The sequence below is a fragment of the Rattus norvegicus genome, chromosome 5, assembly GCF_021556685.1.
Source record: "Rattus norvegicus strain SHRSP/BbbUtx chromosome 5, alternate assembly SHRSP_T2T, whole genome shotgun sequence".
Classification (NCBI taxonomy): Eukaryota; Metazoa; Chordata; class Mammalia; order Rodentia; family Muridae; genus Rattus; species Rattus norvegicus.
Genome location: NC_141538.1, coordinates 89,447,202 through 89,453,369, shown reverse-complemented (window position 1 = coordinate 89,453,369; position 6,168 = coordinate 89,447,202). Strand labels below are relative to the sequence as shown.

General features: G+C 49.9%; 1 long non-coding RNA gene across 1 annotated transcript; it reads left to right on the top strand.

Annotated features, from left to right (window-relative positions):
- Positions 1-3,596: 3,596 nt before the first annotated feature.
- Positions 3,597-5,289, top strand: LOC148005857 (uncharacterized). The gene is made up of 2 exons (XR_015620258.1): positions 3,597-3,955; positions 4,285-5,289. It is a non-coding gene; the product is annotated as an uncharacterized LOC148005857 (long non-coding RNA).
- Positions 5,290-6,168: the final 879 nt, after the last annotated feature.

The following is a 6,168-nucleotide window of genomic DNA, read 5'->3' as shown; positions in this document are numbered from 1 at the left end:
ACCGGGTCTGTTCTGTGAGCGCTCAGCCAGGTCTGTTCTGTGAGCGCTCAGCCAGGTTGTTTGGAATTTGGGCGGGACGAAGAAGGAGCTGATGAGCTCGGACTTCTCGCCCCGCAGCCCTGGAAGACGTTCCAAGGGTGTTAGGGGCCCGACTTTTCGGGGCCCAATCTGGGAGGAGAAAGATCCGGACTAACGGCACCTCTGTCTGTATTTTTGGCTTTCAGAGGGCCCCGGACCTTTGCCACCTCCATCTGACTTTTTGCTTTCAGTTTGGTACCAAAGCCGTGCAGCACGCCTGTCTGTTGTTTGTTTGACTGTTGGTGTTGTTTGTTTTCTCTGTGTTCTAATCTTCCTTAGAACTAACATGGGACAGTCCCTAACAACGCCCCTAAGTCTCACTCTTGATCATTAGAAAGACGTCCACGACCGGGCACACAACCAGTCCGTCGAGGTTAAAAAAAAAAAAAGGAAAATGGCAGACTCTCTGCACATCCGAGTGGCCCACTTTCGGAGCGGGATGGCCAGTGAATGGCACATTTAATAAGATCATTATTTTACAGGTTAAAGATCGGGCCGTCCACGGACATCCTGACCAGGTTTCTTATATTATCACTTGAGAGAGTCTCGCCTTAAACCCCCCCCCCCCGGGCGGAACCCTTCGTGGACCCGAATTGGCCTCCCCTCAACCCCCAGCCTGTCCCCTCGGCCCCGCCCGGTCCGCCGGCCATGTCTTCCTCTCTCTACCTTTGTGAAATCAGAGCCTTCTAAGAAACCTGTCCTCCCGGCAGACCCAAACTCCCCTCTCATAGATCTTCTCTCTGACAGGCCCGGCTAAAACGGAGGAGGCAGAGCCGCCGGCCAGATCAGTTGCCGGGCCACAGTCTGATAAGGGTTTCTCCCCTGTCGCAGGGAGATTGCGCAATAAGCGCGAGGTGATGCCAGATTCAACCTCCCAGGTTTTCCCACTTAGACAGGGAACCGGTGGCCAGACCCAATACTGGCCGTTTTAAACAACACAACCCTTCTTTCTCCAAAGATCCGGTGACACTCACCGACCTAATAGAATCTGTTTTACTTACCCACCAGCCTACTTGGGATGACTGCCAACAGCTCTTACAGGCCCTCTTAACCTCAGAAAAAAAACAAAGAGTGTTCCTAGAGACCAGAAAGCATGTTCTGGGAGATGATGGGCGTCCCACCCAGCTGCCTGAAAAAATTGATGCTGCATTCCCACTTAAGAGACCAAACTGGGATTTTAATACAGCTGAAGGTAAGGGACACCTACGCCTTTATCGCCAGTTGCTTCTAGCGGGTCTCCGAGGGGCTATACGACGCCCTACTAATTTGGCTCAGGTAAAACAGGTATTACAGGAAGCAGGGGAAACTCCCTCCGCCTTTCTAGAGAGACTTAAGGAGGCCTACCGTATGTACACTCCCTATGACCCAGATGACCCAGGACAAATGACGAGTGTCTCTATGTCCTTCATCTGGCAGGCTGCTCCAGATATCAGGACTAAGTTACAGAGGTTAGAAAATTTGCAGGGCTATACATTACAGGATTTACTTAAAGAAGCTAAAAAGATTTTTAATAAGAGAGAGAATTGAGTCGAATCTTGGCCGCCGTAGTTCAGGGCCAAAAAAGGAAGGGAGATAGGGGGAGCTCGAAAGGGGCTGAAGCTGGATAAAGATCAATGTGCCTATTACAAAGAGAAAGGGCACTGGGCCAGAGAGTGCCCCAAGAAGCCTGGCGGACCCCGAAAGCCTCGACCATGAACCTCCCTCTTGGCTCTAGATAAAGATTAGAGAGGTCAGGGCCAGGAGCCCCCCCTGAGCCCAGGGTAACGCTTGAAGTTGGGGGGGGGCAGCCGGTTACTTTCCTGGTAGACACAGGAGCCCAGCATTCAGTCCTCACTCAAGCTTCAGGACAACTCAGCGACCGGACGGCCTGGGTACAAAGAGCTACTGGTGAGAAACAATACCGATGGACTACGGACCGCCGGGTTCAGCTGGCTACTGGTAAGGTGACCCATTCCTTCTTACATGTTCCGGACTGCCCGTACCCTCTGCTGGGCCGTGACCTGCTCACCAAACTAAAAGCACAAATTCATTCTCAGGAAAGAGGGGCCCGAATAACTGGCCCCCACAGAACTCCCCTTCAAGTTCTATGAATATAGACTATATGAACTGGGACAGGACAAGCCACAATCCCTAGAAATAGACACTTGGGTCACGAATTTTCCACTGGCTTGGGCAGAGACTGGAGGGATGGGGTTGGCACTCCAACAGCCCCCCTTAATTATACAGTTAAAGGCCACTACAACTCCAGTCTCCATAAAACAATACCCCCTGTCACATGAAGCTTATCAAGGTATAAGGCCTCACATTACGAGGCTTCTAGATCAAGGCATCCTAATCTCCTGCCGGTCGCTTTAGAATACGCCTCTTCTGCCTGTTAAGAAACCCGGCACTGGAGATTATAGGCCAATACAAGACTTGAGAAAGGTCAACAAGAGGATAAAAGATATTCATCTGACTGTTCCAAACCCTTACAATTTGCTCAGTAACTGTTCATTGATGAGAAACGGGTATGCTAAAGGGGTCCTAACACAAAGGTTGGGACCCTGGAAACGCCCTGTGGCCTACCTGTCTAAGAAATTGGACCCTGTGGCCTCCGGCTGGCCACCGTGCCTAAGGATGGTGGCTGCTATTGCTGTCCTGATCAAGGACGCTGGAAAATTGACTTTGGGACAGCCACTCACCATCCTAACACCCCACGCAGTGGAGGCCTTGGTAAAACAGCCCCCAGACCGCTGGCTCTCTAATTCCCACATGACCCACTACCAAGCCTTGTTACTGGATGCAGAACGGGTTCAGTTTGGGCCCGTAGTCGCCCTCAATCCTGCCACCTTGCTTCCTCTACCAGAGGAGACAAAACAGCATGACTGACTACAAATCCTCGCAGAAATACATAGAACCAGGCCGGACCTATCGGACCAGCCTCTTCAGAATGCTGACCACACATGGTACACGGATGACAACAGCTTCTTGGCAGAGGGAGAACAAAAAGGCTGGAGCTGCAGTCACTACGGAGGACAAAGTGATTTGGGCGAAAGCCCTGCCTGCTAATACCTCTGCACAACGGGCTGAACTCATCGCCTTGACTCAGGCGCTCAAGATGACAAAAGGTAAGAGGCTAAATATATATACAGACAGCCGTTATGCCTTTGCCATGGCACACATCCACGGGGAGATCTACCGGAGGCGGGGGCTGCTCACATCTGAGGGTAAAGATATTAAAAATAAGGCTAAAATTCTGGCCCTCTTAGAAGCCCTATTCTTGCCCAAAAGACTGAGTATTATACATTGTCCAGGACACCAGAAAGGGCACAACCCAGAGGCACGAAAAAACCGGCTGGCCGATGCCACGGCGCGAGAAGCGGCCATGAACAAACAAATCTTGCCCTTAAATAGCCCAGACCAACCCACGCCCCCACCAGTGGGACAAACTAGTTGGGTTTATGCCCATGAGGACATAGAGCTCCTAAAAAAATGGGGGCCATCTACCACCCTCAACTAAAACAGTGGGTCTACAAAGGACTTTTGAATTGATCTCCTTTTTACATAAGAAGATAAAAACCTTACTAGATCGAGAAGAGATAAATCTGTGTTTTTTTTTGAATTGGGACAAAGCGATACAAAAGGTGACTGAGAGTTACAAAGCGTGCGCTCAGGTTAACCCGGGAAGGACCATGATTGGACAAGGAGTTCGTCCTAGGGGACACCGTCCCGACATCCATTGAGAAATTGATTTTACTAAAATTAAACCAGATATATATGGATACAAGTATCTCCTAGTGTTTGTAGACACCTTCTCAGGATGGGTCAAAGCCTTCCCCACGAAGCACGAGACTACAAAAATGGTCACCAAGAAGCTCCTCGAGGAAATCTTTCCCAGGTATGGCATGCCTCAAGCGTTGGGGTCGGACAACGGGCCCGCTTTCGTCTCCCAAGTAAGTCAGTTGGTGGCCAAATTGCTGGGGATTGATTGGATAGACCTCAGAGTTCAGGTCAGGTAGAACGCATGAATAGAACAATTAAGGAGACTTTATCCAAACTTATGCTTGCAACTGGCTCAAAGGATTGGGTGGCCCTCCTTCCCCTAGTTCTATATCGGGCCCGGAATACCCCGGGCCCCCATGGTCTAACTCCTTTTAAAATAATGTATAGAGCACCACCCCCATTTGTCCATTTCTTTGATTCAAACATTGCTGATTTTGCTGACAGCCCTTCTCTGAGGGCCCATTTACAGGCCCTACAGATTGTGCAGAGAGACGTCTGGAGACCTTTGGCCGCTGCTTACCAGGACAAGCTTGAACATCCGGTGGTGCCACACCCGTTCCAGATTGGAGACACCGTGTGGGTGCGCAGACACCAGACCAAGAATCTCGAGCCACGGTGGAAAGGACCCTACACCGTCCTCCTGACTACCCCGACCGCCCTAAAGGTAGACGGAGTCTCGGCTTAGATCCACGCACCACACGTCAAGACAGTCCGGTCTGAGGAATTGACTAATCACAACACTACACCCCAGACATGGAGAGTTCAGCACACTCCAAACCCCTTAAAGTTAAAACTCCTACGTGGCTCCTCCTAGTCCTTTTGTGGCCTAGAGTCAGTGGGGGAATAAGCCCCCACCAGACAGAAATTTCTTGACCAAGTCGAGTGAAAGATTTCACTCAAAGTTAACAAAAAAAAATGGGGGAATGAAAGACCCCAGCTTAGCAGCAGTAACGCCATTTTGCAAGGCTATATTTAAGATGACTGGTTCAGAGAAAGGTTAGAACACTGAGTACACAGCGGCTGCCAAACAAGATGTGTTTGGTTGAAGGCCTGGCAACAGGAGGACTGCCGTTGAGCACCTGACAATGAGAAAAGCCCCAGGAGAGGTCCCACACCCTGGTGGGGGGCCGAGTCAGCCGTTATGTTCCAAGAAGGTAGCTAAGAAACTTGCCCCCAGGCTGAACCCTTGGGGGGCCGAGTCAGTCCTTATGTTTCAGGAAGGTAGCTAGGAAACTTGCCCCCGGGCTAAACCCTTGCCATATTAGAATCCACCAATTATATCCCTGTAACCATGCATCTGCTTCTGTATGCTTGCTTCTGCTCCCCAAAATCCTATAAAAGCCCATCCTTGGTTCCATGGGGCGCGCCAGTCCCCCGAGTGACTGAAGCGCCCGCAGGTGCCTGTGCCTGTGTATCCCGACAATAAACCAAATCCTCTTGCTGATTGCATCCTGTGGTGTCTCGGTCTGGTCTTTGGAGTTGGAGGGTCTCCATCCCGAGGGAAAGTTCTCCCAGAGAGCTTTTCATCTCGAGCCCCTTCAAGCTCTTCCAGTTCTTTCTCTGATTCCTTCAACGGGGGTCCTATTCTCAATTCAGTGGTTTGCTGCTGGCATTCGCCTCTGTATTTGCTGTATTCTGGCTGTGTCTCTCAGGAGCGATCTACATCCGGCTCCTGTCGGCCTGCACTTCTTTGCTTCATCCATCTTGTCTAATTGGGTGGCTGTATATGTATGGGCCACATGTGGGGCAGGCTCTGAATGGGTGTTCCTTCAGTCTCTGTTTTAATCTTTGCCTCTCTACTCCCTGCCAAGGGTATTCTTGTTCCCCTTTTAAAGAAGGAGTGAAGCATTCACATTTTGATCATCTGTCTTGAGTTTCATTTGTTCTAGGCATCTAGGGTAATTCAAGCATTTGGACTAATAGCCACTTATCAATGAGTGCATACCATGTATGTCTTTCTGTGATTGGGTTAGCTCACTCAGGATGATATTTTCCAGTTCCAACCATTTGCCCACGAATTTCATAAAGTCATTGTTTTTGATAGCTGAGTAATATTCCATTGTGTAGATGTACCACATTTTCTGTATCCATTCCTATGTTGAAGGGCATCTGGGTTCTTTCCAGCTTCTGGCAATTATAAATAAGGCTGCGATGAACATAGTGGAACACGTGTCTTTTTTATATGTTGGGGCATCTTTTGGGTATATGCCCAAGAGAGGTATAGCTGGATCCTCAGGCAGTTCAATGTCCAATTTTCTGAGGAACCTCCAGACTGATTTCCAGAATGGTTGTACCAGTCTGCAACCCCACCAACAATGGAGGAGTGTT